General features: G+C 46.7%; 1 protein-coding gene and 1 long non-coding RNA gene across 6 annotated transcripts in view; both read right to left on the minus strand.

The window, feature by feature from the left end:
* Positions 1 to 27,543, minus strand: part of ZBTB44 (zinc finger and BTB domain containing 44) — a 136,123-nt gene that overhangs the window by 37,800 nt on the left and 70,780 nt on the right. Inside the window, exon 8 of one of the 5 annotated variants that reach the window (XR_012657203.1) lies at positions 23,925 to 24,081. The exons of 3 other annotated variants lie outside the window; for them this stretch is intronic. The gene's annotated coding sequence lies outside the window, so the exon portion shown is untranslated. Of the gene's footprint in view, positions 1 to 23,924; positions 24,082 to 27,543 lie in introns of those variants that run through there. One more of the 5 variants, XR_012657204.1, reaches the window with a different exon arrangement.
* On the minus strand, positions 3,190 to 8,190 carry LOC142047893 (uncharacterized). Its single transcript, XR_012657195.1, has 3 exons — positions 7,733 to 8,190; positions 4,004 to 5,509; positions 3,190 to 3,388 (listed from the first exon to the last, which is right to left on the minus strand). It is a non-coding gene; the product is annotated as an uncharacterized LOC142047893 (long non-coding RNA).

Below are 27,543 nucleotides of genomic sequence, written 5' to 3' on the forward strand. Positions count from 1 at the left end.
CTCTCACTGTATCCTAGCTCACGATCATCAGTCTGATCATTCCAAATGCCAGCTGCTCAGCCTTCGAGCCCAGAGTCAAACAAGCTAGTTACTGCCTGAATCACTGTAATCCCCAGCCGCTTCGTCTCTTTCTCAGGCTGCCTCGCTCTAGTGGCCAGAATGAAACCTGGGCTGGGCTGATGACCATGAATGTGCTATTTGACTATTAGGACTGATTAGAAACAAAATTACCAAGGGCTCAATCCTGACTACAGAGCAGAGCTAAAGCTATTTAGGTTCCCTAGCTGTGCATTCGCAGCTCTTGGCTTGTCTGGATTTCCTTTAAATTCAGCATTGACTGAATATCTTGGGTTTATAGTGCTTGTTTTGGGACTAATTACAGCATTCTTGTAATGTTTTCTACCCTTTGGTTACTGATACGGCCTTGCTATCTTAATTCCAGTTTTAACATAATTTAGCGTCCTGGAGTATGTGAACGTATCTAGGTAATCTCTCTCTAGCTGTGCTTGCATATTGTTCTTCAACACTTGACAATCTCTTTTCTTCCATGTATAGAAGCGTCTCTCTTGTGTGCTCTCTCTCTCTCTCTCTCACACACACACACTCTCTTTCTCATATTGTGTCCACTTCCTGCATCCTTCCTGTGGCATTTCTGGTTGTATGAAGCAGTCACATTTGGACAGGACAGAGGGGTGAAGATGGAAATCTACTTGCTTTAATGCACCCACGTGGGCTGGTTGGTTCTGTCCCCCCATTACTTCCACCACCACTTTGCATCTAGGCTCCTGCTGAACTCAAGACACTACATTCACTAGCACTGAACTTCTCCTATTGTTTGCACTCTTCTGTGTTCTGAATTCACTTTGCTTCTCTCCCTCCTGTGTGTTAGTTACTCCTCTAGTTTTGTTGTCATCCACAAATCTGATCCTGCATTTACACCACACAAAAAGAAACAGGCAGAAAGCCAAGGAGCAGCGCTTCATGGTGCAGCAAGGGGCTTGGGTTTTCATTAGCCTCTGGGAATCTGTCCAGGTTCCTAACCTGAACTAGAGCTAGCTTGAGGATCTGGACAGGTGCTTTTCCCATAGAACAGAAGCTGCTCCATGGACCGCCTGGAAGTGCCGCGTGGGCTTTAGTACGATAACCACTACATTGATCTTTACTGTCGGACTCTCCAAGTGAATCAAGAAAAATTCCTACTCAATCCAGTCCCTTAAAATTAAAGTGCTGAGCTGAGCCTCTGGACTAATCAAGCCTGCAACAGCATCAGGACAGCCTCATTCACCAATGACTAGGAGGAACAGAAACCAAGCTGGGTATCTACAGTAGACTCTGGGGGCTAATTTTCTTAGTTACACAGGTGTAAATCAGGGATTAAGCACACTGAAGACAGTGACACTAAACTGGTGTCAAATGGTATAAGTAAGAGAAGGCTCAGACCTTGGGTATATAACCCAAGCACATAGATCCTGAATGACAGAGGGTCATCTGCCATCATTCATACTTGGGTAGCTCCAAAGCAAGACTGTGGAGTGTGACACAGCAGCCCATTGGTGCCATCTGGCAACAGGTTCATTGCTTAGTAACAGCAACTCCAGCCAAACTCACGTCACTTAGCTGTCGCCGTCATGGCATTTATCCATCAGTGACGTCATGTCAGAGCCTCAGTGAAAGCTGAGAGCATGCTGATCATTAATATCGTTGTGAAATGTATGTCCAGTTATTATGTAAAATAATAGAATGAAAATACATTTCTCAAGTCTGAATCAAGGCAGAGTTGACAAACAGGTCTCTGCCAGGTATGGGCTGGATAGTCACCCGTCTGTCTTGGTTCACACGAAATTGAGCATTGTAAGTCAACGCACTGCAAGCTCTATTTACATCGGAAGTCAGCAGGGGGATGGGAAGTCAACAGAGAGGCAAGACAGGGGAGAATAAATCCTGAGGGGGGTGGAGGTCCTCTTAAATCTGGGGACAATGACTTTGGGGGATATAAGAGGAAGGCAAAAAGATACCTCTTTACCCTGCACCTGCAGAAATAATCGAGTAGTGTGATTACATTCATGAAAACAGGCCTCCCACCCAGCCTGGGTTGGAAATACTGCAAGACAACTTGGATGAGTTTAGACTGCTTTAGACAGGAGGTTAAGCTGAATTGCTAGAAAGCATGTTAGGGTTTTGTTTTATATGTCCCTTTGATGTTTCTATCATTCATCCTTGCTCCCTCTCTTTCAAATCTTAATCTTTGATGAGAAACTGATGGGTGTTTTCCATATAAACAGATATCTCAGTGCTGTGACTCTGGGCTGATCAAACACACTAGTGCGTTCACTGTCCCCTTGAGGATAGCAAACCTGGTATTTCTGTGAGTATCCAGTGACAGGGGCTGGATAACACAGGGGCTCAGGGCCTGGGGTGCACCACTGTTAAGCTGGAACGCAAAGTTCAGACTGGTCTGGCCCAGAGGAGATTCACAGGCTGGTGCTGCCAGGGAGCTGACAACCAATTAAGCGCCAGCAAGTTTCTCTCTCTCTTGCCGGAGGCAGGGATGTAACAAGGTGACTCAGCCCTGGGAACAAGAAAGCATCAGATGGAGTTACTCCAGATTTACATCAGTGTAACTGAGATCAGAATCTGGCCCAGAGCCTGACATAACTAGAAGTCAAGCTGCTCTCAGTTATACTCCTTGTAAAGAGGAAGCAATGCCAGCGGTTACTCCACATTAATATGAGTGTCAGAGAGCAGATCTGGACCTGCAATCATAGAATACTAAGGTTGGAAGGGACCTCAAGAGGTCATCTGGTCCAACCCCCTGCTCAAAGCAGGACTAATCCCCAGACAGATTTTTGCCCCAGATCCCTAAATGGCCCTGTCAAGGATTGAGCTCACAACCCTGGGTTTAGCAGGCCAATGCTCAAACCCCTGAGTTATCCCTCCCCCCACTATCAGTACAGGACTGCTCCTGAGACACAGCCCTATGGCCTCTTCGGAAGTTTTCATCCCCATCCTAAGGCGTGGAGCCTCTGGGTGTGTGCAGTCATACCTCTCCCTTTCTAATCTGAGGTGACGGCTGAATGGGTGAGAAACCTCTGGGACATTGGCTACATACACGACTTCCCTGGGCCCCCGCACTTCCCATCAGGGCTATGCGGTGCCACCCACAGCAGTGACTGTTCCCCTTGGCCCCTTCACAGGCTGAACTGCTGTTAAGCCTCTGAGTGAGCGGATTAGGGGAGTCACTCAGGGTCTGTCACACAAATCTTCAGGCCGGGAGTGTGTCACATTGCTGGCAGAAGCCAAATGCTCTTTGAACCTACCCAGAAGGATCAGCTCACAAATATCACCGGTCAGTCCGATTTGGGCCAGCAAGGGGATCATTGCAGTGAATCTGATGGGAAATATTTAATGTATATTATTCTCACAGCAAAATGACTGACCAAGTATTATTATTAATCAACTACAATTGGTTAATTACATAGTAAAAGCATCCTGATTGGTTAATGATTAAATCACACACGTTGCGTAGAGCCGCAGGAGACATATTAAAGAGCCATATGCGGCTCGCGAGGCACTGTCTGAGCATCACTGCTCTACAACATCTGCACCAGTCACGGGATACAGGATGAGAGGGACCATGGGTCTCTCCCAAGATCATAAATCCTATCTCTGAACCACTCCATTTCAATGGGTAGCTAGATCCAGTCTTTCCATAAACATCACGCGCACTCCAAGCGGGTGGTTTCTCTCTCCTTCACCCAGTCAGAACAAGCCCAGGAGATCTGGAGCCTTCCCAGTCCTCTTGTTCCCCCACCCATCCATCCTCACAGTAACTACCAGTTAAGGCAGATCTTATTATTGGCAACGAGGAATCAAACTAATCCCAGATCAAGTTAAACCACCAAGATGACATTGAGGCAATTAAGTTTAGACAAATCCAATTACAATCCAGACCCTTTAATTGGCTTGGAGTAATGGAGGCCCTGCCACAACAAGCAGATATTACCGAGGCATCTGGGCTGATCCAGACAGACCCTTGCTCAAGGTCCCTTGTCACTTGGGAATGGCACAGCTCTGGTCAGCCTTGCGCTGCAGGCTGAAAAGAGAGAAGACAAGACTCAGGCCTTATCTACATTCAAATTTGCAATGGTTTAGCTAAACTGGGTTTACTTGAATTTGTGTTAGCCTCCATGTGGACACTCTTATTTAGGTTTAAGAGTGGCTCATTCTGGTTTAGTTTAAACTTGTTCCTAACTGACTTAAGTGAAGCCAAACTGCAAGGGCTCGGGTGGCCTTTGGCACCAGTTGAACTAAAGCAATTTTAAAATCACACCTTAAGTTAAACTGGTCCAGACTTTAGATCTCCCTACCTGGGGAATCCTTCCAGTTTCTTCTGTCCTTGCGGTTGTGAACACAGAGGGATTGTACTACAAGCAGTGTTGCATCAGTTTAATTTAAGGGGTGATTTTAAGCTCTCCTTCCACTGAAATACAACAGTTCACACACATGCAAATCTGTGTGTGGACATGGCCTGAATTATACTCCTGGAAGACACTTAAATTCAGTGATTGGGTTGACTGCTTGCCAAGGGACTATTTCCCAACACCCTAGTCTCCCATCCCCCAGTATCTGTCTCAAAGGGTATGTCTACACTGCAATAAAACATATGCAGCAGGCTCACGGGGCTTGGGCTGTGAAGCTATCAAATTTCAGAGTAGATGTCCTGGCTCTGGAAGCCTGCAATGGTGGTAAGGGTTTCAGAGCCCAGATGTTCACACTGCAATTTTATAGCCCTGTGAGCCCAAGTCAGCTTAGTGTGCAGTGTAGACATACCTCACATGGCCTCAACTTCCACTGAAGTCACTGAAGTATTGAATGGTTCAGCTCCTCCCTATAAGCACTCAGATGCTATGGTGATGGGCATGCTTTCCCAGCCTGTTTTACAAACATCCTGCTCACATCCTGTAGAGTCTAAACTCACCCCCTTCCTAGGGTTTGGCTTTACTAACAAAGTAATCAACAACACAAAATTCAACACAAATCTTCTTCCCAGCTTTGGCTGCTTCTATGGTTCCCCATTCACAGTGCTCAGCCCGTACGCTAGGTCCTCTCTCACCTTCCTTGTATCCCAGTGAAGTAGTGAGACAGTGGAGCCCAGTTAACCCTTTCTTGGCGGGAGAGATGTTTCAGGGAAATAAATCATACCAGCTGTTAAATTGAATATACTAGTTAAAATGATGGGTAAAAATCTCAAAAACACGTACATAACTAAAGGTACTTTTGAATACCCATCCTCCCTAGAAACAAAACAACAAGCAGCAGGCCAGGACAAGTCATCGGGGAGTACCTGCGTTTGTGTGGACATGACCGCTTTGCTTTGTAAACTCCTTGCTGACAAAGCCAAGTTAAAAACACACGGGTGCTTGAAGAGGCCAGCTTAAATCCTGGATGCGTCAAATCAGAAACCACCGGCTGATCCTTGAACGACTGACGCTGTTCCTTAAGTAGTACACTGGGAGGTGGGGAGAAGAACGGAAGGACAATATTTTTCATCCATCACTGCAGATTGGATCTAAGCTAGTCGACTATCATCTGTCCTGAATTAATTTTGGGAGAGGAATATCTTAAAAGCCTTTTTGGCTCTGACATCACATTCCTTCCTTCCTTCGCCAATGTGTCCTTTATGCCCTGAACATATACGTGACGCAGCCAGGGTCCTATCACCCCAAGATTACAGTGAGAGACATGCTGCAGGAAGGAACATTCTGCCCGTTCTTGCTATGAATGGATCTTCACTGAACCTTTGATTTAAAAGTTCATGCCTTCCATTTTTTGTGGGTTTATAATGTCATCCAATTTATAATGGGGCTTTGTGATTCTTGAGTAACATGGTTTGATATGCAGGGAAGGTTAGTGGAGTAGAAAACTCTTTCTTCACTCTTGGCATTGCTAGGTATGTGTGTTTATTGTGTCTGCAACTGTGACAAAGTGGGACTGTTCTTAATGTTTCCTCTAAATACTGTGTGGGTGCCTCAGTTTCCCCTATGCATTTCTTAAGTCTCCAGTGTGCATAAATTGCCAACACTTTGTATCCTAGCAACAAATGGCTGGCGCCCTTCACCCTGCAAGGGAATAGCTAAAGGTGAACAAAGAGATCAGGTGATCTCCTGGCCCTGGAAAGATACAAAGGCCAGAAAGGAGGGGCTGGAGGGGGTTTCGGTTTGGAGCTGGCTGGGGACTGGAAATGAGGGCAGATGGGGTGGTCTGCCTCACTGGGCTCCAGAATTGGCCCGGCTGAGGGGTCCCGTTCTCTGTACCTACAAGCTCTGTTTTAGGCCATGTTCCTGCCATCTAATAAACCTCTGTTTTACTGGCTGGCTAAGAGTCATGTCTGACTGCGAAGTGGGGGTGCAGGACCGAGGTGGGCTCGCTATGGGAAGTGCACGGAGGGACATATGCTGAATGCTCCAAGGAGAGACCCAGGAGATGAAGCCGTGTGAGCTTCTTGCCCTGAAGACAGTCTGCTCCAAGGGAGAGAAGGCTCCCCAAAGTCCTGATTGGCTTTGTGGGGAGCAGTTCCAGAGCATCGCCTGGGGACTCCATGACAGTAACGCAAGATGAGTATGGACTGGAATGTATTTTTCAGGGCCAGCATTTGGTAAAATCGAGCTCTGAAGAGTGGTTGAGAGATGGACCGAGAACATTAGTAGATCAAAGGGGTGGACATTGGACATACTCAGTACAGATGCTCCCCGATTTATGCAAGCATTCTGTTCTGGAACGCCTTGTGGAAGTCAAATTTTGAGTAAATCGGGAATGTATACCTAACCAAAAAAACCAAACTGCTTACGGGACTTTTTCCGTAAGTGCGGATTTGCCTAAGTCAGGTTTGCGTAACCCGGGGAGCGTCTGTATGCTGAAGTCACCTGGGTCTGTTTGGTAAATGGCCTAGTTTTTTTGCCTGATCCAAGGGACCAATGATCTCTTCAAAATAAGGCATGTCATGAGCTTGCATGGAGAGGAACTAATGTTTTACTACCCTAGAAAGCTAGGAATATTAACTTGTTGATGATGTCTAAGATTTTTTCCCCCCCTAACACTGGTGGTATGTAAGAAATCACAACTCTCAATTACATTGTTCCAATGACAGTCTTGGTTTCTTCCTCTTATTTCATTTCCAACCTGATTTTCATGCTCACTGACTTCTCAAGGACTGTTACGAGACAGTACCAACACAGAATGCTGTCCAAGACCTTGGAATCCCACATTTCAAGTGGAATATGTAATTCAACTCTGTCTCTAGGGTCTCATCAAAATACTGGCTGCCAACATCATGCTAGAGTTGAAATGAGGGAGAAAGTCACGCTGACTAGCATGGCCTAGTTTTAAAGCCGTGGGGTCATCTGACTCATTTTAACACCAGTGCCTTTGCTGTTACTGGACATGAAGTATGATGGAAGTCATGTCAGAAGTGTCCCACATGGAAGGAGATGTTAAGATTGCTGGGAGACAGAATCTGAGATGAGGCGCAAAGTTCACGAGGTCAAGAGATCTCTTGAGCTCTGCTCTGACAATGAGGGGCCTGGCGTGGCACATCAGCCCTCCGTGAGCCGTTGCCGTCCACTAAACAGTGCTGGCAGCTCGTGTGCCTATGATGAAGTTGGGAGAGGGACCAAAAAATGGGACTTTCAAAGGAGGATCTAGCTTCATTCTTCTCTTCTCAAGTTCTCATTACCTCATTCAGGCCCTTTGCTGTTGCCCCCTCTCAGATCTCATTTGCTGACCCCATTAGACACCACAGGGCCACCGTTAGCTTGCCAATTGCCAACATGTCAGATACTTCAGCAGCAGCACCTGGGGAGCTGCTCAGGGGGCACTTTGAGGTTTAGTTATCTGATTCACTGCTACCCATAGACGTATCAACATCTACAAGGAAGACATTTCAATGTGTCTGAGTGGGCTCAGAATTAAACAAGATGACATCCCCTGAGCCTGTTTAGCCCCAAATGGATGTAATGGATTTGCCCCGTGAACAAGAATGCTTACACTAAATGGAGTTCCAAAAATGGCTCCTCTCTTCTCCCCCTCCTGACCCCCTGCTCCACAAGGGTCATTCCCCACTTTCTCAACAGCAAGGTTAGAGAGGAAGGATGGTCTCGAGATTATGGCACTGGATTTGAACCGAGGGGATCAGGATTCAGTTCCTGGCTCTGACACAGACAGGTTACTTCAGCCCTGTCTCTCTCCAGTCCGAGTTTATAAAATAGAGATATTTCCTCTCACACCCCTTGTCCGTTTTGCCTATTTAGATTATAAACTCTGCACAGCAGGGACTGTCTAGCACAATAGGGTCCTGATCTCAGCTAGGACCTCTAGGCACTGTTGCACTAGGAATAATAATGGCAACGCTTTTCTGTGTCTCATCATTCCCCTTTATTAAGACCCAGGATGTGAGATCTTCAGGCTCCTGGACTAGTCAGAGCAGCCAGCCTGGTTCAGAGCAAGTTAGTTATGACACACACCAAATTCCCCATTCTCCTGTGTTACATGAGAGCAGAGAAAACTTTCCCACCACATGTTTTATTCCCTGCTGCTACTGCTAGCGTGTTTCAGCCTAACTATATGCAACCTATTGAGAGAGAGAGAGCGAGAGAGAGGTAGCAGTGCCAAGAATAGGATTTCAGCAAGAGACAAACATTACATCAAAGATTAGCCCTGTCTTTGGGGAGCCAGGAGATTACAAGTGGGGGTCTGTGCCAGTGTGTGTGTCAAACAAACAGGTCCTATGTATTATCGTAAGCTACTTCTGATGTGGCAGACTAATTCTTCCCCTCCCCATACCCTTCACAAAATTGAGTGCCAGATCGCTTTCCTCTTTGAGAACCCGAAGGGAGGGCTGATCAGGAACTACAGAAGAATCCCAAATAACAAGCCAACCCATCAGCCTTCAGAGCTAGGAACAGAAGGACCCAAACCAAGAACAGATGACTTGCCAAACTGGAGAAGATGGACCTTCTAGCTGTCAATGCTTCACAGGAAAATACAACTGCTCACTTATCCTCATGAAGCACCAATGGAGGAGGGAGATGTTTTCTGGACTTCCCCCCAGCTGGTGATTGGCTAATGCCCCCAAAGCATAAACGCCTTGCAATATTTACCCTTGTTAGTGTCACCGTTGCTACTACTTTCTTACCCTTACTAATGTCCAATCCTAGTATGAAATTTACTAAGCTATTGGGTTTCTTCAAGAGAACATGGAAATATTGTCCTGGTGGATGTCACATGAGCCTTTCCAACAGCTGAATGGGAAGCAAGAAACCCCTTGGTCATTGCTGGGTTATTTAAGTGCAAACCACTGTGAACCACAGGAGATAGGTTATGAGCCTGGACCTTCAGAACCAGCCTGAAAAAGAGCAGCAGATCATGGCTGGACATCCACTCTACTTCTCCTACACGGCAACGCAATGAACTAATCCCAGAGGAAACCAGGGCTGCGCCCACCAAGGTCCCAGTCTGAGGAGCTGAGTGTCAAACTGGACAACGCGGAGTCCTAACTACTAAACATCCAGGCCTCAGAGCAGAACCAGCCACAACGACCCCAAAACTCAGTCTGACGTACACACCTTCTCGCATACCCACTCCCATCTTCTCTACTTATACTTGGAAAAATGAGGATGTTAAAAATCATATTTACTTCATCCCCCACTAGATGTCTCTCTTTGCCATGCTATAAAGGGCTCCTGGCTATCCCGCCTGTGGAGAAACATCTGGGATGACTGAGATGATGAAGAGACAGGCAGCTAAAGGGCAGGTGTCCATCCTGCAATCCACGTCCCTTCCTCTCTCCAAGCCAAAGGGGTGGCTGCAGCCAATACGTGAGACAGCACCTGGAGTGCACAGAGGAAGTATGAGAGACTCTACAGGGAAACAAATGTAGTCAACACTGTGTGTTGAAGGGACAAGTGCAGTTCACGGCAGTCGAGAGACGTTGTCAGGTAAATAAATAGACCTCTCAGAGGGGAAGGGGATGGGAATAGAACTGAATCAGTCTGGAAAGTCCATTCTGTTTGGCTCCATGTTCAAGCCTGACAGCATTTATAATGACAGACTTGCTCCCCCTAAAGATCATCCTGGATCTAAACAGCCCTGAACTAGGGAGGGAAGAGGGTAGATTCAGATGTGGAATCTGAATCAGGTTCTGAATTTGGCAGTTGGCAGAAATAAAACTCTGACTCAAAGACACCCAGATTTGGCCGGTGGAGAATCCCTATCTAGACCTGATTTTTTGGATCTCGGATCCTTCTCTATTTTCCACAGTCACTGTTGGCCCCCTTCCTAGGGTCTTGGTGTCTTTATGTATTGGGTTGTTGGCCTATCTTCTTTGCTCTGGAGCTGCTGTTTCTCTCAAGTAGTCTCAGAGACTTTAAGGCCAGAAGGCAACATCATGATCATTTCCTCTGACCTCCTGCTCATTGTAGGCCATAGAAACTTACACACCTGTAATAGACCCTTCACCTCTGGCTGAGTTACTGAAGTCCTCAAATTATGGTTTAAAGACTTCAAGTTACAGAGAATCCACCATTTACACTAGTTTAAACCTGCAAGTGACCCGTGCCCCACGCTGCAGAGGAAGGCAAACCCCCCCCAGGGTCTCTGCCAATCTGACCAGGTGGGAAATTCCTTCTCAACCCCAAATATAGTGATCAGTTAGACCCTGAGTATATGGGAAAGACCCACCAGCCAGACACATGGGAAAGAATTCTCTGTAGTAACTCAGAGCCTCCCCATCTTGTGTCCCATTGGAGATATTTGCTACTAGCAGTTGCAGACTGGCTACATGCCATCGTAGGCAGTCACCATCATCCCATCCCCTCCACAAACATATCAAGCTCAGTCTTGAAGCCAGCTGTTTTTTTGCCTCCCATTGATCTGTTTTCTGTGCAACAATTGCTGTGCTGGATCTTAGACCCTGATTCCAGTTAGAGGACAGTGAAGGTAGCCAGCCACTGACCCTTGGCCAAATCTCTTTAACTCAGCTCAGGGTAGGCTGCAAAGCACTGTATCTAATCTCCCAAGACATCCTCAGTTTGTAACCTTCCAAACCAGCCTGCTGTGGGGTTGGCTTGCTGGAGCATCACACCTAAAGGCATGGAAACAAAATTGCTCTTTTGTCCACACACTTGGTGGGGTTGTGTGTGAGAGAAGCTTGCCCTGTCACTGCCGAGGCTGTCTTTTCTCTGTGGATAGACAAGGCAGCGCCCCGTCTGTGGGGCTGTCTGTTTGGCACTTCTCACCACCACTCAGTTTAGTCTAAAGTAAAAAGAAACTGCAAAAGGTCTGCTGAGGCCACGCTCTGAGCTGGCCATTTGCCCACTTGCGTCGGCCTAAATAAATCAGCAGCAATGTAAGCAGAGCATTGGGTCCACTTTGTATTTCGAGCCATTAGGGATGAGTGGTTGCTGCGCTTGGGGCTGGAGATGTTTAACAGTAACACTGAGAACGGGGAAGGCAAGAGGCTTCTGTACCCGAGGGCAGCCCAGGAAGCAATTGGGAGGCGAAGCAGAGACGCAGACCTGTCCACACACAAAATATACAAGGGGGACTGACGTTCAGCTCTTATTGCATCGGTCGCCTTAGAAACGGTGAGAAAAGTAAAGAGATCAAGGATCCCAAAGCAATCATCGGTGTGGCCTCTAACCCCAAAAAGCCCACGCAGGCAAAAGGGTCAGGGAATGGGGAGCGGACAGCATTTCACGCTGCCGGGAGGTGGAGAAAACCCTAGCTAGATCTGCAGATGGTAGCTGGAAATGGCTGCATCCCTTGGAGGTGAGTGAGAGCAGGACCCAAAGCAACCATGCCCAGACCAAGAACAAACCCCAATCAGATTGTGAGTGATTGCGAAACCGCACGGGGCCCTCTGGAGAAATTACACATGATGAATCAAACCGAGGAAAATATCCCACATGGACATGGTTATGCGGAAAAGATTTTCACGTGACTTGGAAGGGCCAGATGAAATGACCATGAGGGCTTCCGTTTCAGAGTAAATCTAGGTATATTTCTGGAGTTCCCATTCTGGCCAAAATAGACAATTATGTTCCTTGTTCCCAACCCCCACCCCCTGCAGTTTTAATTGGATACAGGATTCTTCTCCACTTTGTGTCCTAAACCCTCACATAGCAACAGCTGCCTTGTTCCACTCTGGAGGTGGCTGCATTTCTCTGGCAGGGGCGCTAGAATAATTTGTATAGTGAGGGGAGCTGAGAGCCATTGAATCAAACTGTAAACCCTGGATATAATGGAAATCACTTCAAGCTAGGGGGTGCAGCAGCACCCCCTGTGCCCCTAGTTCCAGCACCCATGTTCACTGGTGCTCCCTGTATCCTAAGAATCAAATCCTAAGGGATTCTGGGTACCTGTGGATCCAGCTGGAGTCTGTAGATATAGCAGGTGCTAAGTGCCTCTCAGAGTTTGGCCCCAAGTGTGTATAGAGCTTTGGAAGCTTTCAGAGGAAAAGTGCTACATTAACGCACAGAATATTTGCCCTGTGCAACCAGTGAAGGCTTCATGGTTGCCAGTGGCTCCAGTACAATTAACAAAGAGAAGGGTAGAAACACTGGGAGGAGAGAGAAGCTGCCGGGTGAGGGCATCAGACTTGTTGAAAGAAACATTTCTCCATATACTGGCATTTGTGTGATGCATAAATGCCATCCCCCTGCGCTGCCTAGTCCAAAGGCTTGGCCATAACTAGCACGCACACAGCGGGTGCTCAAGAAGCGACTCAGTTTGCCCAGCGACAAGTGGCATGGTGCCAGCTGCCTGTCTGCTTGGCTGATTCTGACTCTCATGCCTGTGCCCCCCATGCTTGGCTGGCTTTGATGCCCACCTCCCTTCCCCCTCGACCCCCTGGTTCTTGGCTGGCCCTGGCTCTCATGCCTGCCGCTCTTCTGTTCAGCTGGCCTGTACTCGGACACATGTCTCCCTTGTGCTCGGCTGGCGCTGGCTCCAATACTCACCTCTTTCATGCTCTTAGCTAGCCTAGGTTCTAGTACCTCCTGCCTTGGCCAACTCCACTAGCCTGGGCTTTGAGGCCTTGGCCCCCTCCTTGTCCAGCTCCACTTCCATCCGTTATCTCAGGCTTTACTCATGCATGCCACTGGCAACGGGAGCGTGGAGGTAGCAAAGAGACTTTACTCCCTGTTTACACCTTTTTCCAGATCATTTATGAATATGTTGAACAGGACTGGGCCCAGTACAGACCCCTGGGGGCACCACTATTTATCTCTGTCCTTTCTGAAAACTGACCATTTATTCCTACCCTTGTTACTTATCTTTTAACCAGTTACCCATCCACGAGAGAACCTTCCCTCTTATCCCATGACAGCTTACTTTGCTTAGGAGCCTTTGGAGAGGGACCGTGGAGCTTTTGTCATCTGGTTGGCTTCAACCAGAAGTGGAGTGTCATCTCTCCCATACACACGTGCACGCACACTGTGGGGCTAACAAGGACATTCTATTTCTAGCCAGTAGATGGCAGGCCAGGGTAAGTGCCACACCATAGATAGCCATTCAGAACTTCATGGCAAAAATGGGGATAAATCTTAGGTCCTCCTGCTGCAAAAGCACAGGCCCTAGCATGTGAGCTAAAGGAGAACCACACTGAAATAGGTTTCTCATCCTGTCCGTGGCACAGCCCCTAGAGGGCAATATTCTCTCACATCCAGCTCGGCTCTTACAGCACCCTTTTGCATCAGGCCCTATGTGTGCCTCAGCACTAACCTACCCCCTTTCTTGTATTTCACTTAGGAGTTTGGAGTAAGCAACGGGACCATGCAGACTGCACAAGCCCATTTATTTCTGTACATTCCTCACTTGGAGAGCAGCAACTTGCTTCCTCTCTCCTCCCAGTTCATCTGGGGACACTACAGCAGAATCTCTGGTGTTAGTATCGCTGATCTAACTGTTTTTGGAAAACGTGGGTCCATCAAGGAGCACATCCATGAGAGAAGAATTACTGTAATGTGTCTGTCAGCCTCTTCACTTGAAACAATCTATTTCCTAAACACATTCCCCCGCTCGCTGATGGGTAGATGCAGGGAGAAGCCACCTTAGCAGCCAAGACATAAGTGCACAGTCTCCATAACATCCCTCAAAAACAATTCTCTCAACCTGCCAGGCAAATTCGTTATTTCACAGTTACTCAGGCTCTTATCTTATCGTGGCTGACGGCTCAGTGTAAACGCTGCATACTTCAGCCTCATTTGGCTTCCTTGCTTGGTGATATTCTCCCAAGTACCTCACTGAGTTACAGCTCCTCAGCGGTGGAGTGGCAGGAATCGCCAGCCCTCTTGCTCTGCTCTGCTACGATCCTCGGTGTAATGCAACAATGGGTTCCATCAGTTCTCTAACTTGTTGCTTTGGGAGACCCAGGTTCAGAGTACCAGGTTCGCGTTACACGTTAAACTGATTTAGTGGCATCTGCTTGGTCTCTGGAGGATGCATGTCTAAATAAACACATTCCCCACTCTTCGGTGCAACTGGCAGACTTGGCTCAGGAGAAACTCAGGACTGGAATAGCAAGAGATGCTGCAGCTGAGGTCATTGGTAGAGTTGTGCATGGCTAGTCCAGGTAGCCAGAATCTGACTGGGGAGGATGTAGGGCTCAGAACTCCAACATGGGATTTCCTAACAACTATTACTGCTGAAAAATAATAGGTGAGCAAATATACCTCAGCAAATGAACCAACTCAGGTTTGCATCTAGCTCCCTGATACTTAAACAGACTTAAGATAGAGACAGTATTTTTTTCCTCCTGGGACGGTCATAAGGCAATGTACATGAGAATGCCATATATCTAGAGCACCTGTCGCCCAGGAAGAACTCAAGATGCTTTTGAAAACCCTGAGGCAAATCCTGCAGTCCTCACGGAGCCAAAACCTTCATTTGGTAAGAACCAGGGCGAGATTCTCCCCTCCTTATTCACAGCGCATCGAGCCTCACTCTGTAAACCCCCACTGAAATCAATGAGAAGTAAGATGCTACACAACACGAGTAAGGATAGCAGAATCAGGCCTCGAATGAGGACACCAGGATAGGACATTGTCGAGCAGTATAGGTCACACTTCTTCCTCGTTTGCTCCTGGCTCAAGGTTAGGGATTTTTATTGCCCCCAGCAATGGCTGATCTGTGCTGGCCAGCAAGAGTGGAGCCAAGACTCAGCCTATACCCAGCTCTCCCTCACCAACATGTTCTGGACAAGAAGTAAGAAAGTAGGCAGCCCTGAACTCAAGGTCTGAGCAGGAAATGTTGGAGTGGAAGGGGAGGGGTGGCTCTTGCTTGCGCTTATGGTTTTGCTTGGGCATCGTAGTACAAATCATGATCAAGAAGGAGTGAGGGCGGCTGCTTCTGACCCTTGATTTTAATGGGACATTTGCCAAGTCAGGTGCTAAGAGGTACAGAACCTGGCCCATCATTTATAAAATGCCAGCTCTTTGGAGAGGTACTGGGAAAGTGGCAGCAGAATGAGGGTTCCCAGTAAGTGAGAACAAAAATGCAATCAAACCATTAGCAATCCGACCCTACAAGAGTGCCTGTGGCGTGATTGGGCCAGGCTGCTTCCTGGTTAGCAGCTGTAATTCTATGACTTTTTTTTGTGTGTGGACAGAATTCCAATCTCAGAAGTTTCATGAAGGGTGAGGGGGAGCCTGGGCTTAGAAGAAAACCCAGGGCCCGGATCTGGGAAGTATGTAGCTGCTATAAAAAGCTGAGGATGTGCCATGCTTCCCAGGATCAGATCCATGACTTCCAGCTGACTTCAGCTTCAGTGTAGGAGTTTTACAACTTTTCATTTTATCTTGTGCAACTGATTTTTCCCCAGCCTCCTGCCAACCCAGAACGTTAAGAACCTGGCATTCTCAGAGCGCAGAAGATGGGGTTACACTGCCTCTGTCACGCACAGAGACTCTTCCAGTGCATTCCTGCATGCACGGCCCCTGCATCCCCCAGCTCTTCTCTTCTCACGGACAGGTGGGAACAATAGATGCTAGAAGCCTTGATATCAGCAGCCTGGATTGTTTGCTAATCCTGGAAGGAGTGAGAAGGCCTGAATTCCCCCACCCTCGATATTCATACTTGAACTGTGAAAGGGGACAGTTTGGTTAGGGGAAGTCTTGCTGATGGTATGTCTGGTTCTGTTGAGCAAATGCCAAGGAAGGAGCAGACACTGGCATACTAGCAGGCATGTTTAGAAGCAGTTCATGAGCCTCTTACTAGTCAAAGATAGAAGGCCACTTATTTACACTGATACTTTCATGAGCTCGGGATCCTTTTATAAGCTCAGGGCAGAAGGTCAATATTTTTTCTTGCCGCACACATACTCCCATTTCAGCTCCATCTCAGCCGTGCAACAATGCCTGTCCGAACTATAAATCAATCGTGGGAATTGGGTCAGTTATTTGTCCTTCTGCGGCGCCAGTGTTCTTGAAGCACTTTACAAACATTTGTTAAGTGCCCCGGCACCCCTGTGAAGAAGGTATTATTATACCCTCTGTGTCAGCAGTACTGCACTCAATGAACTAGACAGCCAATCGGAGAGTGGTGTCCCTTTAAGGACTTCTGCACCTTGATTACGTCACTGCAAAACCGCATCATGCCATGCTGATACAAGGCCCTGCATACACAATGTCAGGATATTTTTCCACGGTTATGTACTCTCTGCTTGTACCTGGTTGCTTAGAGGCAAGGGAAAGGTGATTCCCTTATCTTCCATCTCCTCTCTTACTGGCTTCTTGGAAGGATGGCCAGACAGTGAAACCATTCTGATCCAGTCCATCACTGCTATTTGCTCTGCCTCATATGCCTCAGACAAAACAAGAAGAGCTCTGAGCAGTATGGGGGAGTGTATGAGAAGCACATGTGGTGCCCTCAGCCCTGTGTGTGAAGTAACAGTGATGTACTTAGATGGGGAAACAAAGACAGAGGCGGGTACTAGCCCAAACCTGAGGCCAAGCCTGGGATAGAACCCAAGTATTCAGTTCTATGCACAGACACCATAATTTCTCAGGGGGGAGGCGGGGACCTTGCGCTGCAGATTAATGAGCACGGGTGTTTACGTTAGTGACTGTCCGAATTGCATGTTTGCTGGATCTCCGTTCTCTCCATATTAGAGATGGTTGGTTTATAAATAGTTATCAGCTGTGGGCCTGGCAAACTCACCATGGGACCTGACAGCTAAACTGGGTTCTTTTCACCTCATGCATCAGGATTATTAATAGATGGCTCTGCAGCCACTGCTATACCATCAGGGATATCTGTCTTCAGTGGGTTTGTAAACAAGTCTGTAGATGATGCCCAGGGAGTAGATTCCAGCTCACTCTCAGAGGTGGCTAGAGGAAGAAGTAAACCTTTTTGTCACTGGCATCAGCCAGAGACAGATGGAAAGAGGATGAACAGACCCTAGATAAACATAATAGTTTCTTTTGGCCTTATAATCTATGTATCTTTTGTGCAAGGTAGTACCATTTCCGGTAAAGATTCACTGGCATGGATAAGGCCTTTCACATCTGCTGGGCTTACAGTAAGAGAGATGACAACACACACAATGTCCAAGGGTTGCCTCGGAGACAGCAATAAGCAACGTGCTGCCAGATGACTGCGTCTCATACTGCAGCCAGTTCCTGCTAAAAATGTGATCTCAGTTGTGCGCGCACCATTATCAGACATTCCTGCAGAAAAGTCTGACTCTGATTCACCCAGCCATGGTTCTACTTCATGAAGCTGTTTAGTCACGTTCGTTGGCTTTGTCTCCCAACACCTGGGCTGTAATTCTCTGCCCCAACAAACTCACTCGTTCATACATCCTGTCCCACACCAGTTGCAGTAAGAGTGAGGACAGTACAACCAGTGAGGGATGGAAAAGACCTGCTAGAACATCTGCTCCACCCCAGGTGGTGAATGTAAGATTGTTCCCTACGTTTTATTCCCCAGTCTGACTTAGAGGTTCCACCACTGAACATCTTGGGAGACTGTTCCATAGTATAACAAAACTCACCATTAGGAAACATGCCCTGACATTCTGCCTGATTCCATTCCATTTCTCTTGATTCCATCCCCTTGTCCCGGCATAAGCAATTCCTCTTCCGTCTTGGCATTTGGCTCTTGGAAATAGTTAAATGGGTCTCCTGTTTTCATCCTTTGTCCATCAAGTTATGTGTATTATCACTAAGGCTAAGATTTTGTCAGGGACATTTTTAGTAAAAGTCATGGACAGGGCACAAACAACAATGAAAATGTTATGGAAGCCCATGACCTGTCCCTGAATTTTACTAAAAATATCCCTGACAAAATGAGGACTAAGCATGGGCAGCTGCATGTGGGCTGGGAGTTCCAGGGGCCCCCACCTCCCATGTGGGTTCGGAGCTCCAGAGTCCCCTCCGCTGGCGGCTTTGAGATGCGGGGGTCCCCCCAGCCACCTACGGTAGCCCAGAGCTGTGGGGGTTCCCCCTGCTGCCAGCAGCCATCAGGAGCTCTGGGGTTGCCCTGTTGCCCAGGACAGCCAGGAGCATCAGCCCCCTCCCCCCCTGCCAGGATGGCCAGCAGCTGAGGGGGTCCCCCCTGCCACCCATGGCAGCCTGGAGCTGCAGGAGTTCCCCCTGCCGCCAGCAGCTGTCAGGAGCTCTGGGGTTCCCCCTGCCGCCCAGGGTGGCCAGGAGCAGTGGGAGTCCCCGCCGCCACCCACGGTGGCTGGGAGCTGTGGGGGTCAGCTTGTCGCCCACAATGACTGGGAGCTACGTGGGGCTCCCACCGCGTGGGGCAGCAGGGGTATCTCACAGCTCCCTGCCTCTGCAGGTAGCAGGGGATCCTGCAGCTCCCAGCCAGTTCTGCCTCAAGTCATGGAGGTCTTTGAAAGTCATGGATTCTGTGACTAAATCAGAGCCTTAATTATCAGTAGCTTTCACTCTTTTCACTTCCTCTTCCACTGGCTCCTCTTTGGCCAAATTGTGCTACATTTCTTAAAATGTACACTACCGTTTTTCATTACGCAAATAGAACAAAGCAAGTGTTGAAAAGAATTAATTATAGAATCACAGAACCCCAGGGTCAGGAGGGACCTCAAGGGTGATCCAGTCTAACCCCCTGCCAAGATGCAGGATTTAGTGTCTACTCTAAACCATCCAAGGCAGATGGCTATCCAGAATGAATACAAGATTAGATCCCAGGAAGCGGCTTTACCCTCTAGTGACTGATCCATTTAGCAGGTTGTATTTTATACTAGAGTCACCAGAGTCACCCTGTCAGGTAAGGGGCACAGACAGAATTACCCACCCCACACCACCACCACCAGAAAAATCAACAGCTTCTCAAGTACTACGGAAAAAAGTGGGGAAAGGAAACACCTACTTTCTGATGGGGTTGTTAAGCAGAGGCAAAGCCTAAATAAAACAGCTGTCAAACTGGATCAGATCAATGGTCCATCTCATTCAATATCCTGACATCAACAGTGGCCAACAGCAGATACTTCAGGGGAATGTGGAAGAAATCCTGCAATAGGCCATGATGGAATAACCAGCTCACAGAAAAATTTTCTTCCACAGTTAGAAATTGGCTCATGTCCTGAAGCAGGCGGCCTTGCAAACCTCAGGATTTTTAAGCCCTAACTGCAACAAATGGGGATATTCTTGTTATCCATATAAGTGATCAATCCTTCATTGAACCCTGCTAGTCTTGGCCCTAGTGATATCTTACGGCATCAAGATCCACAGGTTAAGTGCGCTGTGTGTGAAAACACTGGGATTGACTGAAAGGGGCAGAGGTGGCAGCTACCAGGTAGCTGAAATCTTAAGACCCAGCTAACTAGGAGCAATGGCAGAGAGTTCACCTCTGTTACCCAGAGGAGGCAGACTAGGCTATGGTAAGGCTCTGGGACAGCCTCAGGGATAAGGGTAGGCCTGCAAGTGCTCCAAGGTATTCAGGAGAGCGTAAAGTTCTCTACTGTTCTATCAATTTAATTAATAAGCATCCTGCCTGTTTATAATTGACTGCCAACTCGTTCAAGTAATCACTCATCAGCCAACCCTAGCTGCTCAGCTAAGGGACGGGAAAGCTACACTGCTGCTACTCTGACTGGCCTTATTTCATGGATAAAAGTTTTGACTCTTTCATGCTACTGCCTTTAATCAATAATTAAATTCAAATAATCAGCAACAAGACACTGTAGAACAGACTTGTACCTGGGCAAATGGGGTGCAACACTTGGTGCAGTTCTCACTGGACTGGAGGGGTGGCTAAGAAGACAGAAAATATCATAATGCCAATCTATAAATCCATGGTATGCCCACACCTTGAATAGTCCTTGCAGTTCTGGTCACCCCATCTCAAAAAAGTTATTTTAGACTTGGAAATGGTACAGAGAAGGGCAACAAAAATGATTAAGGATCTGGAACAGCTTCCATATGAGGAGAGATTAAAAAGACTGGGACTGTTCAGATTAAAAAGACTGGGACTGTTCACTTTATCATAGAGGATATGATAAAGGTCTATAAAATCATGACTGGTGTGGAGAAAGTGAATAAGAAAGTGTTATTTACTCTTTTACATAACTGAAGAACCAGGGCCACCCAATGAAACAAATAGGCAGCAGGTTTAAAACAAACAAAAGGAACTATTAATTCACACAACTCTCAGACAACTTGGGGAACTTGTTGCCAGGGTGGTTGCGAAGGCCAAAACTATAATGGGGTTCAAAAAAGAACTAGACAAGTTCCTGGAGGATAGGTCCATCAGTGGCTAAGAGCCAAGATAGTCAGGGATGCAACCTCATGCTCTGGGTGTCCCCAACTTCTGAGTGGCAGAAGCTGGGAGTGGACGACAGGGGATGGATCACGTGATGATTGCCTGTTCTGTTCATTCCTACCGAAGCGCCTGGCATTGGTCACTGTTGGAAGACAGGATACTGGGCTAGATGGACCATTAGTCTGACCTGATATGGCTGTACTTACGTTCACTTGACTGGCATGAAAAGGGTAAATCACAATTATAAGATTGACATCTAGAGAGTAAGATGATAGATGGTCTCACTTAACTAATTCTCAACAAAATTCTATATTTTATATTCCTCGCCGTTCAAGGAGATGGAGTTAAGAAATGGAACGGTTAGGTCGAACATTAGGAAAAACTTTCCTAATGGTGAGAGGTCTGCCAGGCTGTGGAACAATCCCGAAAGGGAAATGATGGAAGCCCCATTGCTTAAATCACTGAAAACTGGACAAAATACAGGAAAATATAATGTAGGGAACAAATCTGCCCCAGGAGAAGGTGGATGAACCAGATGACCTCATAGATCTTTTCCATCTCTAATGTCTGTGATTCTAGCAATTCCCAAAGGGAAAAAAAAGAAAGAAAGAAAGGTCGTTTACAGACCAAGAACAGCTGAGAGCAGAAATCTCAGACTGGTCAGTGGGTACTGTGACCTGTGGCGTCTGGGGCAGCCCTCACTGGAAATGCCAAGGTCAGGGCAGGCTGCAAAAGGGAAAGCAGATACTCCCAAGACTGGTGGGTAACACTAAAGTTAAATTCCCCAACTAGTCACAAACTGTGCTTCTGATCCCCAACACTGGTTACCTAGAAGCAAAACAGAAATCACACAGCCCCCTTTATTGCATTCCAGTTCTCTGGTTCCCAATCAGAACCTAGGTCCAGTACAACGAGAAGTTATTTAAAAAACTCTGCTCACTATACAAAATGTTCTTCTGACCCCAAAGGGTCAGCCACATTACCAGGTCAATATAGGTTTGGCTCTTACCCAAAATACCATGCTGCCAGCCAATCATTTAGTATCTAAAACTAAAGGTTTATTATAAAGAAAGAAGAAAAAAACAAGAAGAGAGATGCTAAACGGTAAAACAATCACATACATACGAAGACTTCAAAGTCCATATATCAGGGTTCCTAGCAGTATTGGTGAGTTCGCTGGCTTGAAAGTCCCTCTGGAACCAGGGGCGCCGCCAGCTTTTTTGGCGCCCTAGGCGGCGGAAAGTCTCGCCCCCAAAATGGCGCCCCCAACAGAGGCGTCCGACGACCGGGGCGGCCGCCCTCCTCAAATGTTAACACCCTAGACGACTGCCTAGGTCACCTAATGGGTTGCACCGACCCTGTCTGAAACACATCCACAGCTTGGATGGGTTATTCAGAGCTTCAGTTTGTATCTAAGTTCCTCCAGAGGTAAACAGCAGGATTAAAGACAAAATGGAGAAGACACAGCTGCCTTTATAGTCTTTTGCAATGCCTCCTGTGCTTCCTTTGTTTCAAACACAAACTGCTTGGAGGCCTTAGAGTTCTGTCCATAGGCATGCCCCTGCATGCCTTGCTGAGTCATAACGTGTATCTGCCTTCTTGCAATGGGTCAATTGTATAGCTGATGGTCCTTAATGGCTAGGCAGTGCTGATGCCAAACTCTTCTGGGAGCGTCACTCAGAAGCATAGCCCAAATTTGAAATACAGACACACATATATATCTATAACCCAAAATACAAAGGTAATACGCACATAAATGAGATGATCATATCTGGCAAATTATAACATTTTTGCAGATATCCTACGTAGCATATCTAGCATAACTCATTGCAATTTTACAATATTGTTATTCATATTCTCAGTTGTCCCCCAGATTCCATACAGCGTCACAGATACTGTAATGTTGGATGGGTTGAGAGGAGTTGTAAAAATGACAATGTGATCACACTTTGCTGTACTACTAACATATTTCAATTTCTTGCACAACATTTCAAAGCACTTTACAGAAACCAGCCAATCCCAAGTGAAACTGAACCAGTGAGCTATTGTATAAGGCTTGATGTACCCTCTCTGGGAGCTGAGAAACAGCGGACAAGAATGAGGAAAAAAAAAGAGTTATTCGGCCAGTCATCCTCTACCCCCAGTAACTGGCAACTACCACACAGGGTACTTACACATGCACAGAAAAGGCCCTTACAGCTAGGCTGTAAAACACGGCCCACCAAGGAGAACAAAATATAGGACATGAGTGGGACACAGTCTTGTGTATAGGCAAGTGGGATCAATTGTCAGAAGAAAGTGGTCCACAGTAAACTGGTGTTCACTGCAGACTTCTTCAGTCCCACCGGGGAAGCATATTTCAGGCTTACAGAAGGGATTGCTTCTCGGTGCAGTCCAAGCAAGGTGTTTAAGCATTTTTAGAGGATTTTTTTTGACCAAATGAACGTGAAAGAGCCAAGTACCTCACCTCGATTCTTCATTTCCATCTGTGTCCAGTTGTTTGGTGTAAATTTTGCCATGATCTGATTTGTGGATAGCATCTTGGTTGGAAATGTAGCACACACTCAAGGATATATATATATATATATATATATATAAAAAAGGGCCCTGGAGAGATTAGAGTAGCGGGAACTGCTGGAGGTTAGGAGAAAGTCATAAATCCTCATGGGTAATAAACAAAACAACAGGGAGATGCACTCAATTAGCTGCACTGGCTCATTAAAGGGAGTTTACTTTCATGTGTCTCTAACACTGTCCTCATAGGGGTGTGTTCATACACCCAAGAACTGTAGTTGCCACAGAGAAGGTGTGCAATACCTAGAGACACCAACCGAGACCAGGGCTCATTGTGCTACGTACCTAAGAGACCATCCTTATCCTGAGGAATTTGCTACCAAAATAGTAAAGATAGAAAAGGATGGGGAAAAGAAGCATTATCCCCATTTCACATACAGGAAACTGAGCCACAGAAAGACAACATGACTTGATATTCAGCATGGCTTACGTCACGCACATATCTTTGACCATGTGCCACAGACAATTCCCCAGGCAAGATTCTATCACTGTTGGATACCAGGACCAAAGCCTCTATCATAAGTGAAGACAGACATTTACCAGAAAAACTTTAAGTGTTCCTACAGCTCTTATGACAGGATATAGCCGATCCCAAATCTACAAGAGAGATGTCCATTGTCCTGGCTTGTCACAAGTCCATCATTTTGCTGACTTTTAACTCTACTTGTAACTTCCATGGGCACAAATATCTGGAGTGGTAACCTATTTCACCCCTTGAACCTACAATTAATAAAGGATATTTCAACATAATACTGACTTATTTCCTGTGACATCCACATGTTATCACTGAGGCCTTCAGTTTAGCAGCATCCCAGAAAGGATTGGACATGAGAACATCCACAGCTACCTTAGATAGGATAACAATTTTTAAAGAAAATATCCTTATGCTTCAGGGCATAAGACAACCACTCATTGCTGGAGGTCAGGAAGAAACTTCCCCGAGGGACACGTTATTCCATAATTGTACATTATGGGGGTTCCTTGCACTTGCCTCTGAAATATCTGGTGCCGGCCACTGTCAGAGACAAGACAGCAGGCTACATGGACAATTAGGCTCTTCCAGAATAACAATTCAGGGCAGGCATAACACAGCCATCTACAAGATGCCTCAATGATTTTCCACCTGTTTTTGGATTTATCCACCATTATGGGGCGCACACCTCAAGTGAGCATCAAGTAGGCAGTTGAGTTGAGAATTACAGTAACAACATTCGCCACAGCCCTCTGCGTCTGCCTGGTCATTCATAACAAGGGCACTGCCCATACAAGAACTCTTGCCCCAATCACTTTTCTGTAATATGACGGGCACTTTGCAAAGAAGCCAGAGGTTCTGTTACTATTGTAGCATCAGCAGACAGATAACCCACTCACTAAAACAAGGTATCTGCGGGGTGATGAATTTCAATTTCAGGATAATTATAGTCTCAGTGAGGTAAAACAGGCTTGTGGCTGTTCAGACCATGTATTAGTCTTACAAAATTGCTCCAGGCAAAACCTGGTAAAAATAAGACACTTTGTTGAGCTGAAGGACAGACAGCAGCAAGGTGAAGCAAAAGCTTTTCCCATCAGTAACAAAGGACCTTCCTGTTCCTCTGAGCCTACCATAGACACGTGTCCGCATTCGCTTCCTCTGCACTTGTACCGCCTCCTCCCATTCTCCCCACTCAGATAGTAAAACACTATTTATCTGAAAGTTCTGTGATCTGAGATGGTATCACGTCCTCCCCCTCCATCACAAATACCCCCTCATGAACAATTGATGTTAAACACTACTGGTCAACCCATGCATCTGAATTAATTCCTCCACTTCCCTTCTCTACCTCTATTCTATTCAAATAGTTTACATTTTACTCCATTTGTGACCACAAAGTTAAGAAGTTTTTAACCAGGAACGCAGCTAAAAAACATTGTTGCCGAGTGAATAATCACTAAGAAATAATTTATTATGCCAAATTGTACATGTTTTTCTTTTCATTAGCAGATGGTGATATTCCTGAATTTGAAGTTATTCACAGAAGTTTCCCTCTGTGTCATAACCATCTGTCACAACCTGGCCCAGTCTCATTCTCTGGATGGACACTAGTCTTGGTTTGGATCCAACCACTGGATCCCACATGCTTCCAAGTCCCTGGCTCTGAGTAGCAACTGATCGCTGTTCCTAGCTCTGGGTACCTCAACCACATGGTCAGGTGCAGATGCTGTCTCTGACACCCTTTTTGAGGAGTGGGATCCTGCAGTCTGGATGCTGAGATCCTGAAACCAGTGCCTCAGTCCTCCCAAGTCCCCCAATTGCTGAAACACGTTTCCCCTTAGTCCATCTGGCTGTGGGAACTCTTGTTTCCTAGTTACAATGTGGTAGTAAGTCAAGGAAACACAGGCTTAGCAAAGGAACTTCTTACATATACATGCAACTGCACACACATTGTACTCTTAAAGAAGCACAAGACAATCACAGACCTATGGACACACAACAAACTCTTGAACACACTTTTCCTTAGGGTCTTCACAAAGTCATTGGCCCTGCTGCTGGCAAACCCATTGTAGAGTAGTTGTTGCTCTGTTACAGCTTCCCAGACACAGTCTCTCCACTAGGTGTCAAGTTCCTACTACAAAATCCACGCTCAAAGGTGACATTCAAAATGGAGTTTGAAATATATGGCATTTGCAAAACCAAAACGGAATCCATAAACGGACACAGACTTATCCCCCAAATTGTCAAGCAGTTGTTTACTATACTCCGTATTCGAGCTTTATGTGGTATTGGTTAGTGACATAGGTCACATGGTGTGGTTTTTGTTTGCTGGTTGGAAGGCTCAGAACTAAAGTTGTGAATAATGCAGCAAAATATCCAATTAGAATTTTGCATTGATAGAATGGAGGATTCAAGCATAAAACTCATTTTCTTATTAATTTGTATTACTATAGTCCCCCCCAGAGCCTCAGTCATGGCCTGGAACTCCATTGCATTAGGCACTGTACAAGCACAGAACAAAGAGAAGGTCCCTGCTTTCAAGAGCTTACACTTTACGTAGAAGACAAGAGATGACAGATGGGAGAGCACAAAGAAACAATAAGACAATATCGGCTAGCAGGATGGGCAGTGGTCTCAGCACACCTTCTGCCTAATCATTCACAAAACAGGATTCACACTAGGAAAATTCCCTCGCGTGTTCCCAGGAAATGAACATCAAAAGGTCACAAATGCAGAGGGCTGCTCTCGCCCCCCACCCCATCCCAGGCAGGTGGAGGGTCCGTGGCATGACGCCTCATGTTGCCCAGGCTCCCCTAATGGGCTCCAGCTGCCGAACTGGCTGGGGAAGTGGGGAAGGGAAGGAGACCTGTGGTGAGAAGTGGACAGGACAGACTCTTCCACTTTCAAAAAATGGGAGGACCATGGGTCCCCTGGCTCCTCCGGTTCCAGTGCCCTTGCAGGTATGCCATATCCAGAATGGTGTCCATGATCGATGAAGAGAAATCATATTGCTATGACACCGAGGCCCATTAGTGGTTCACTGCTCTGCATCAGCAATTCTTGTGAGGCCTGACATAGTCACTACACCTAGCACACTGTTGTCATGATATATACCCAAATGGTGGCATCTCATTGGAAAACTCATAACTCTCTGACCATTAGTACTCTTGTGTGATGTACATTTGGGGTGTGTCCAAAGCGCTATGGATATGTGCCAGAAGTATGTTTTTAAAATTTGTTTTGGAAAGCAGTTCATAAGCAAAGTCTGATAAAGAAATGTGTATTTGCTTGTCTGGACATCAGGCAGAAACAATGGAAGTCTGTGATGGGGTGTTCACCCCACACTTGCCCTGAAAGGGTTAATGAAGACAAAGAAGGGAGCTAATTAACCCAACAGGCCACAGCTGAGAGGAACCAGGTGACTAAGTAATCCTCAAATTGAATGAAGAAGCCCAGCTGAAGATGAATGAGCTGGGCTGGGACTATCAAGACAGGAAACTGGAAGCAGAGAGGGCTGCTGGGAAAGTCTGCAGTCACTCCCTGGGAGAAGGGAGGTACATTTGAGCTGGTAAACTCAGGGGGCAGCCAGGGAGGTAGGAAAAGGCTGAGGGAAAGGCAGTAAGGCCTAGAAGAGAACAGACCTTGATTGCTTTCTGGAGTGTCCCTGAGCCGGAACCCGGGGTAGAGAGTGGGCCCGTGTTCCCCTGCCA

The sequence above is a fragment of the Chelonoidis abingdonii genome, chromosome 18 (assembly GCF_003597395.2).
Source record: "Chelonoidis abingdonii isolate Lonesome George chromosome 18, CheloAbing_2.0, whole genome shotgun sequence".
Taxonomy (NCBI): domain Eukaryota; kingdom Metazoa; phylum Chordata; order Testudines; family Testudinidae; genus Chelonoidis; species Chelonoidis abingdonii.